The 10,457-nt window shown below is 36.1% G+C and overlaps 1 protein-coding gene across 1 annotated transcript in view; it reads right to left on the bottom strand.

Annotated features, from left to right (window-relative positions):
• LOC128645272 (probable hydrolase PNKD) overlaps positions 1–10,457 on the bottom strand; it is a 408,654-nt gene that overhangs the window by 290,820 nt on the left and 107,377 nt on the right.

Here is a 10,457-nt window from a genome sequence, read left to right as displayed (position 1 = left end):
TGTTAGCTTATTATTGGCTAAAAATTTAGAGTGGGGGTAAATAAAATCAGTCAGGTGGTACACCCACTAAAAAGGCCCTGGAGAGAACACTGATATTTATACACACAAACCGCAGAACAGAACATTCTGGACTAGTTTTTACTGCATTTGTATAAAAAAAAAAAAAAACACACACAAAAAAAAATATATAATATATCTACAAGGTATACCCAATGTTGACTGGTCCTAAAGTCAGGGTGTCATGATACACTCATGAGTAGTAGTTAATACATGGTATAACCACACCAGCAGAGGTGGTATGGTGTCTCAGCATTGCCAGTGCTAATCTGAAATGTTCTCTCTTTTTGTAACATCTGTGTTTGCTAAAAAAAAAAAACTTCCCTACCCCCTCTTCCTGGTGCCTGGCATCTCTTGGTACTATGGGGTTAAGGACTTGCAAGGAGTGCCTAGCTAGGTGGTCATATTTTAAAAAGGAGGGTGGTTTGTTACAAGACAAAGGAAGATTGGGATATAACTTATTAGCATAATTTCACTTTGTCTACATCTAACGATCCATTTATTTGTGAGGCTGTTTGTGACACAGCCTCCCTTTCTCATTTGTCAAGGACGCATTGAAGGCCTTTGTCCCAATTCATCAATGGAATTGTTTTCATAGCTATCTTAGAAAGAACAAAGGATTTAGACCGTTGTATAAATAAGACCAGTGGGCCACTTCAAAGTATTAGCATTATGGAACCCTCAGATATGTATACCCATATGTGGATTTCCTGATCTTTCCTCTATGTAATAAAAGGTAAGATAGCAGACAGACATGGTGTCCCTTTGAAGCTTAAGTATATGCAAGAGTTGATTACCCCTGCTGTGTTGAATCCACGAATTCTAGACGTTACGTCTAGATGAAGATTAGCAAAGCAAACACACATATTGCATTGTAACTTTTAAATTCATTTTAAAGTACAACTTGTATAATTTTCTAATTGTATAAAAATGTGTATTTGTGGATCTAAGAGAAAAATGCCTAACAGTAACATATTAAATAAGTATTTGCTGAACTTAATAAGTAACTGTATAGTAAATGTAAATAGATACGTCTGAGAGATTGTCTGTTTGGATAATATTAAATATGAAATGAATTGAGTATACATTCATATAAGTTAACATTCTCCACACCCAGACTATATTAAACAACATATATGTATTGATCTGAAACATACTATATTGGATAAATGTCTGCTATATTGAATAATAGCTGCATTAATAGATGTATAACTGTTTGACATTTTTTAACATTATTTCTTTCATTTCAGACCTACATCTGGTATTTCATGCATTCCAAATTTATTTAGAAATATGAAATATACTGTATTCATATTAAGATACAATATAATGCCAGGAGGTTGAATGCTACGATTCTGTGAAGAAAAATAATTAACAGTAAACTGCTTATTAATATGATTACTAGGAGTATTATCATATTTAATATAATCAGAGAAAATGGCACTATATGGTCCCAGGTATATTTAACATATGATTTATTAAAACTGGAAATTATAGTAAATAAAATAAAAATTTTCAAGGTTAGATAATTAAACTGTAGCAGCATTGATGGTAAAACTGCATTTCTGGTTATCTGCTGCCACCTATAGTTCAAAAATTGTATTACAACCAAAAGGCATTTGGCTACTCAGGGAGGCGTTTCCCAAAATAACCTATGAGATGTTCAGATCCGAGGGCGAATCAGAGACAAGCACTGGTAAGGGCCTATCAAAATCTTGTGGGAATGATTAAAGAAGAGGTGGAGGTATTCTTTATTTTTGAGATAAAGACCCATACACACACACACACACACACACAGACATAACATTGCATATTAAGAATTTCTGGGGGAAAGCAAGCAGGGATACTTGCCTAGATGTACTAATTTCCTATGCAAATATTTACATTGATTTAATTTTGAGACATGGAGGATTTTAATTTCAGTTTTTTATCTCCCCCCATAATTTTGATGAATTTTGGTTTAACCATGAAAATAGCTTTTCCAATGCAGCAACCAGAAATCTCTCTCCTACTGATGAGTTCCAAAAAGAACGAAACAGGCTTGTCTAGTGAGTGATTTCTGGTTTGCTGTCATATTCCTGTTTAAAAGGATCGCTGTGTCAAAACAGTATTTTTGAAGCAAAAAACTGAGAATTTGCATATCTAATTTGCATATCTTACCCACAATTCTCTTGTGCATTGGAAACATTGCATATTAAGGATTTCTGGGGGAAAGCAAGCGGGGATACTTGTATGTATATATATATATATATATATATATATATATATATATATATATATATATATATATATTTGCGTGTGTGGGGCTTATACTGCTTCATTTGTTAATCATACCACTGTCCACTTCTAGAATGACTGTCCAAGAAAACATGACAATGTTGTGTGTCATAAGACCTAATAACTGGCTACTATTTAATCACATCACAGGCAGCAAATTTTATTTTAACTATTTTGTGGTTTGTATTTTTATGCCCCCAAGAGTGTATTGGACATTGAGAAACATGTACATTAAGATTCTGTAGTGATAAATAAACTTTAGAATGCAAAATGAAGGTGTTATAGTCATTTATAAGAAAATAGTTATTAAATCGCAATCGCAGGGGGGGGGGGCTTTTTTTTTTTTTTTTTTGCCCATATCGCCCAGCCCTAGTCAAGTATATTCTCTGTCATTTTGGGGGCACTTTCTTGAACAAAGGAAGATCAACAATTTTGAGGCCTGTACATTTGCGCATTGAGTAAACCCTTTGTAGATGACCCACAAGAAATTCTGGAAACTGAAACATTGATTTGGTTATTTGGGTAAAGTACACACAATTGATTATATATATATATATATATATATATATATATATATATATATATATATATATATATATATATATATATATATATATATATATATATATATATATATATATATATATATATATATATATAAAATATATAAAATATAATATAATATATTTAAATCAAAAGGTATTTGGTAACTACAACTAGAATGCAGTTAGTAATTTTAAAATGTTCATAGTCCTGTGTAGTTTAACTAGTCATATTTAGTGCCAAGCAATGTGCCAAGCAATTTATATTTGCAACTATATATGTTTATATTGTTTAACTAGGCACTGTTAAAGTTAGTGGTCCATATTCAGGTATTTTATTGTGATATTTTAATGCGATTCATTGTGAATAAGGTAAATTATAAAGGTATATTTTATATGATCTTTATATAGAATATTGTAACAGCTTAAGTGTGTGTCATTTGATTCATAATCGGATTTCTATAAATATAATTCAATGTGTTTATAAATATTAACTAATCTCAAGAATTTAGGAATAATCATTAATTTCAATTGTTTTGAATATATATTTTTATTGGGGGTTTGTTTTAAAGAATAATAATAAATAAATTGTATTATAACCCTGTGATATACTGACAATTTATTATTATTCACATTACCTAATTGTTAGATGTGTGAGTTATTGGGTTTCCAAGACACCCTTATTTAAAACTCTTGATGGTGGCAGTATTGTTAATCTGCAGTGACTGTATCGGACACTCTTATTTAAAACTCATGATTGTGGCATTATTGTTAATCTGGGGTGGTGTAGGCAGGATTTGGGGTTTTAATTGGTGTCCCTTTAGGTCCTTTGTAGAGGTAAAAGTGTAAGGGAAGCAGAGGCTGAGTGTCATTAACCCCTTCATGCTCACACTCTCCCCACAGCCACGGCTGGGCGGATAGGTTTAGTCATCACACAGGGAGTATCATTCTATTATAAAGAGAAAAAGCAGGAATCATTCAGCCCATAAAGGCAAAAGTATTGTAGTGTTAGGACCAGTCAGCTTTGTGACACCTTGTAAGTTAGTGACTGGCTAAGCAGAATATGGCCATATTGTGTGACCAAGATACAAATATTAATATAAAAGCATAGGTGATTTTTTTTTAAGCATTTAAAAATGTTTTGCGTATTTGCAAGTGGATGTGCACCAATGCCCCCTGTTTTGTATAGCTATCTGGTCTCATTGGCTGCACTCCAAAATTATGTACTTATCTTTTTGTAAGCTGTGCTAAATCAAACTTTGTGGAGAGATGCCTCACTTGAAATGGCATTCTAGTTACAGTCAGTTAAAGGAGCACAAGACCTTGTAGCTGTCTGTAATCTTGCAATAAATAGCATATCAAGCAAGGGCAACATTTCTGAATACATTAACCAATTGTTTCATGCAGTTGCTTTTACACCTTATTTGGAGAACACAATTTGGACTTGTTATTGGAGTAGATAAGGTTCAGCACTGTAATTTTTGTTAACATAACTCAATGGTTTTTTTTTTGTAATAGCTTATTTTATCACCTCTACTGGAATCAATCAGGGGCAGATATATATAGCAGGGTTAGCCATTTAAAGTCTGCAATGTGCACTCCCAGTTGCTAGAACTGGGAAAAACCATAGCTTTCAGAGTTGAATTGCAGTATGGGGATAGATAGGTAGATAGATAGATATACATATATATACACACATACACGCGCACACACAGTACTGTGCAAAAGTCTTAGGCCACCACCAGATTTCTGGTTCTAGCAAAGTTTGAATGACCATCCATATTTACTTTTTCTCTTTTTTGCCAAGGGAACACAGAACAGTAGGAGAAATATTAGGGTGAAAAAAGTGCCAGAACCACGAATAAAAAAAGAATTTAAGGTCGCCCACAGAAAAAAACTGGCAGGGAGCTGTGGACTCTCCCCGTTCAGAAGAAAAGAAAATTATCAGGTAAGCATAATTTAAGTTTTTCTTATTAAAAACAGGAAGAGTCCACAGCTGCATTACTTTTTGGAAATCAATACCCAAGCTTAAAGAGGACACTGAATGCAAACGGGTGGGAAAAAGTGGCCCATTCTGAAGGCACCACAGCCTGACACAACCCGGATACCCGATAAAAAACTACTTCAACAGAAGCAGGAGGAACAAAATATGGAAGAGGACAAGATAACTACCCATCAATTAGAACCATAAAGATCCCAGTTAGAGATCACACTAAATTCTGGACTCCACTGAGCAGACAAAATCCCACTCTATAGAAGCACACAAAGAAAAACCTCTCCATGAACAATGGCAAGGGAAACTCCCACAACACATTCTCCCTAACTGAAAGAAGGGAAGAATCAGATAAGGTCCGAAAGAACCTCCATAAACAATCCCGGAAGAATCAGGGACAAAACAGAGAAAGAAGCCCCTAGCATAACTAGAAAAGAGCGGCTACCAGGCTTAGAGAGGACAAAATCCTGTAGAAAAATACTCTACCGACGGAGAACAAGGAAAGGAAAAATTCCAGATCACCCCCTACATGGATCCAAAAGGAACCAATGGAAAGCCTTAACCAGAACCGAACAAGACTACCTTACCATAGACAGCTAACTAGCACAGAGAAACTGAACACCCGTAGGTTAGAAAACCCCCCGGGAGCAGAATAGGAACGGAATAGTAACATCTGTTTATGCCACAAACGAAAGCCGCAGGCTTCCGTCGGATAGGCAGACTAAATGTCCAACCATATCAACTAGCCAACCGAGTAGCTAGCAAACTTGCACCAGGACATTCCTAGAAAGAACAAGAGAAAAAACTCAGAAAGCAGGGCGGAACAACACCCTACTAGAAAACTAGGTAAGGGATGACAACACCATCTATCAACTACCCACTAAGGGAAGGTTCCCGAAATCAACTGCAAGGCCTCCTAACCTAAGTAAGGATCCTTCAGGAGACAAGAGACGCGGTCAATGCCCAAACAGAACAGTCAGAATTCCTGACCCCTACGCTGAGCGAACAGTCCCATCACAGAAGCAACTGTCAATTTCCCCAAGGACAAGAGAGAGAATAAAAAATCCCAGCATCAACAAGGCCCGGAGATCAGCTAACGAATCTCCAGCCAAGAGTTCCTAAGGAAAAGAAGCAGGAAAGAGGCACCGACACCGACTAACGCGGAATACGGGATACCTATCCTGATCACCGCAGACAAGAGAAACCCTCAACCCACTGAACTCCTAGAAACAGATGAAGAAAACTACCCCAGGAGGAGCCAACTGGATAGGCGCAGTAGACCAGAGCCTTCCAAATAGAAGGAAACCGAAGAAACCCAGGAGTATTCCAGTAAAGAAATTCCTATGAAAAACTTCCTCCATCTGTCCAGAAGAGAGAAGAACCGCCCCAGTAGGAACAAGGAGATTTCCCCAGGACCGGGAAAACAAGCTTACTAGTGAACTCCAGACAGATCCAAGACTAATAAAATCTGGAAAACAGATTAACCAAACGGCCAAGTCAAAAGATAAGGACTAGGTCTAAAAACTGGACCCCCAAAAACAGTTGCCGGATCAAGACCAAAAACCTTGCGTAACAACCACAAAGTTAACTGTAATGAAATTTGCACAAAAGTTGATGCATGCCATACCCCCATTGGGTCTAGAATCTCTCATGAAGTATCCCAGTGGCTGTCCACTCTGCCCTAAAAGGCTTCTAAGATAACACCCACAAAGTCCAAAGACAAAGGAAGGACCCAAAAGAGATCAGAACTCCATGATTGAGAGAAAATGAGTCTCTGAAGATCCAGTCTGGATCAACCCACGGACAACCTACAGCTCAATGAATAACGAGGTTGACGGCAAGAGAGACTGCATAACAATCTCCCAGATCCCCAAGTATACAGGATCCAAAAGATGACACTGCAAGGACCAAAACAGTCCCTAATAACCTAGTCTCCGCAACCAGATGACCGAAAGTCCTACCCCAAAAGGCAAGGGAAAGCGAAAAAACACAGCAATCCTCAAAAAAAGAGGAGAGAAACACTGTCAAAAAAGATCTGAAAATCGGACAATCCCATCCACAATGTCAGGGTACAGGTAAATGACATATATATTATATATATTTATATTATGTAAATAGGACAGGGGAATGTGTTTATGTATGAAGCCATATTTTTATCAGATATTATTAAAATAGGGTTGCAATTCTGATGTCAGGAATTTACTCAAACCCCACATGATTTGAATACACATCTCAAGACTCAAATACAGACCGGATGTCTCAAGAAACTTCAAAAGACAGCATTTGCTCCCTAGCTGGAGGTGAAAGGAAAGGCAATTTGTTTCAAAAGGAATGACCATGTTTATTTGGCTATATGCAGAGTTTTATGGCTTGAGATAGGATAGGACCCTTGAGCCATTTCAAGAGACCATATGGTTACTACCTGGAAATGTGTGATAAACTTCCTACTCCTCACAAAGTAGCCTAGAACTCTGGTTTAGGTGACATATTTTGTGAGAAAGTAACCATTTACATTTCAAATGCAAATTGACCCCATGCTGTGTAAGTAGGGCAATGAAAACTTGAACAGCAAAAGCACATGTTAAAATGTAATTTTGAAATTTACTGAAAATACAACTGATAATTTATTGAATGTATATATGGGAGATAAATTAAAATGTTGTAATAGATTAAAAGGCAATTGTGATAATCCCATTGTTGAAGTATATATATATATATATATATATATCATGGTTTTTTTTTTTTCTATCTTTCAATTCAGACTGTATTGAATGTATATATGGGAGATAAATTAAAATGTTGTAATAGATTAAAAGGCAATTGTGATAATCCCATTGTTGAAGTATATATATATATATATATATATATCATGGTTTTTTTTTTTTCTATCTTTCAGATGGGGGCTAGAGGATACTGAGTGCTGGATTGCCTGCATGGGATGATCTGAGTCATGTCATATGATTATACACTAGATGTTTATGAAAGTTTAAACACAGCTCTGAAAATATAACAGATGTATAAATGCTATTCATTTTGGAATAATTAGCAGTATAATTGTTTTGATATAATATAATGATGAAAACATAACGTATTTGGTATCAGGGTAATCAGAGAAAAATGATGTGATACTACCCAATCTATAATTAATATTATAAGTGATTGATGCAAGAAGTTATGGTCTGATGAATAATCACTTTATAGAAATATTCAATTGTTAAAAATGTTGGATGGTGAGATGTGTTTAATGGTTGTCTGCTGCCCCCTAGGGGATTGGAATGGTGTAACAGCCAAATAAATTTCCTATTAGGACACACATACAGAGCCAATGAGGGAGCGTTCCCCAAAGTATCCAATGAGAAGGGACCAGCACCGTGGGCGTGAACGAAAAAGATCATCAATGATTAGATATAAGGAATGGCTAAATGCAAACAAGAAACAGTTTTTTTGGGGGACTTGCTTAGACTGGTGATTGATAACTGGTGGCCATACTTGGGAACACATTCACTTAAGCAAGAAACTGAAAACTTACCTTGGTCTATGCGATAACTTTCCTCCAAATGAGATGATCTAAAGACAACTATAAATTGGTGAAGTATAATTGTTCTAATTTTTAATATTTGAAACAAAGGTTATTGGTAAAAACAGTCAATTTGTATTTAATAGATTTAAAGAGAGTAATTTGTATTTTTGCTTATATTCATAGTCCTGTATAGGGTTAAGTTTATCTTTTGTATGCTAAGTAATTCATCTGTGCAATATATATATATCTTAGAATTGGTTTTAATTATAAGTAACTAAGAATTTGTTCCAGTTTAAATAAATAGACATTTAAAGTAACTGTTTACATTAAGAATATATGTATTTTTAGTATCCTAATTAGAATTGTATTAGAATCAATTGTAGCTAAACAGCTGAGTATATTGCTTGAATGTTAGCAACTAAATATCTTGGAATCTCATTGTGTTAACTGAATGAAATTCTATTGTGAATAAGGCTAGTTTAAAAGGTAAACTTTTATGAATTTTGCATAGCATATTTTAATAGTTTTTAAACGTGTATACAGGGAGTGCAGAATTATTAGGCAAATGAGTATTTTGACCACATCATCCTCTTTATGCATGTTATCTTACTCCAAGCTGTATAGGCTCGAAAGCCTACTACCAATTAAGCATATTAGGTGATGTGCATCTCTGTAATGAGAAGGGGTGTGGTCTAATGACATCAACACCCTATATCAGGTGTGCATAATTATTAGGCAACTTCCTTTCCTTTGGCAAAATGGGTCAAAAGAAGGACTTGACAGGCTCAGAAAAGTCAAAAATAGTGAGATATCTTGCAGAGGGATGCAGCACTCTTAAAATTGCAAAGCTTCTGAAGCGTGATCATCGAACAATCAATCGTTTCATTTAAAATATTCAACAGGGTCGCAAGAAGCGTGTGGAAAAACCAAGGCGCAAAATAACTGCCTATGAACTGAGAAAGGTCAAGCGTGCAGCTGCCAAGATGTCACTTGCCACCAGTTTGGCCATATTTCAGAGCTGCAACATCACTGGAGTGCCCAAAAGCACAAGGTGTGCAATACTCAGAGACATGGCCAAGGTAAGAAAGGCTGAAAGACAACCACCACTGAACAAGACACACAAGCTGAAACGTCAAGACTGGGCCAAGAAATATCTCAAGACTGATTTTTCTAAGGTTTTATGGACTGATGAAATGAGAGTGAGTCTTGATGGGCCCGTGGCTGGATTGGTAAAGGGCAGAGAGCTCCAGTCCGACTCAGACGCCAGCAAGGTGGAGGTGGAGTACTGGTTTGGGCTGGTATCATCAAAGATGAGCTTGTGGGGCCTTTTCGGGTTGAGGATGGAGTCAAGCTCAACTCCCAGTCCTACTTCCAGTTTCTGGAAGACACCTTCTTCAAGCAGTGGTACAGGAAGAAGTCTGCATCCTTCAAGAAAAACATGATTTTCATGCAGGACAATGCTCCATCACACGCGTCCAAGTACTCCACAGCGTGGCTGGCAAGAAAGGGTATAAAAGAAGAAAATCTAATGACATGGCCTCCTTGTTCACCTGATCTGAACCCCATTGAGAACCTGTGGTCCATCATCAAATGTGAGATTTACAAGGAGGGAAAACAGTACACCTCTCTGAACAGTATCTGGGGGGCTGTGGTTTCTGCTGCACGCAATGTTGATGGTGAATAGATCAAAACACTAACAGAATCCATGGATGGCAGGCTTTTGAGTGTCCTTGCAAAGAAAGGTGGCTATATTGGTCACTGATTTGTTTTTGTTTTGTTTTTGAATGTCAGAAATGTATATTTGTGAATGTTGAGATGTTATATTGGTTTCACTGGTAAAAATAAATAATTGAAATGGGTATATATTTGTTTTTTGTTAAGTTGCCTAATAATTATGCACAGTAATAGTCACCTGCACACACAGATATCCCCCTAAAATAGCTAAAACTAAAAACAAACTAAAAACTACTTCCAAAAATATTCAGCTTTGATATTAATGAGTTTTTTGGGTTCATTGAGAACATGGTTGTTGTTCAATAATAAAATTAATCCTCAAAAATACAACTTG

Source organism: Bombina bombina, chromosome 1, assembly GCF_027579735.1.
Source record: "Bombina bombina isolate aBomBom1 chromosome 1, aBomBom1.pri, whole genome shotgun sequence".
In the NCBI taxonomy this organism is placed as follows: domain Eukaryota; kingdom Metazoa; phylum Chordata; class Amphibia; order Anura; family Bombinatoridae; genus Bombina; species Bombina bombina.
The sequence above is the reverse complement of the archived record's forward strand: the minus strand, read 5'-3'. Positions and strand labels throughout refer to the sequence as shown.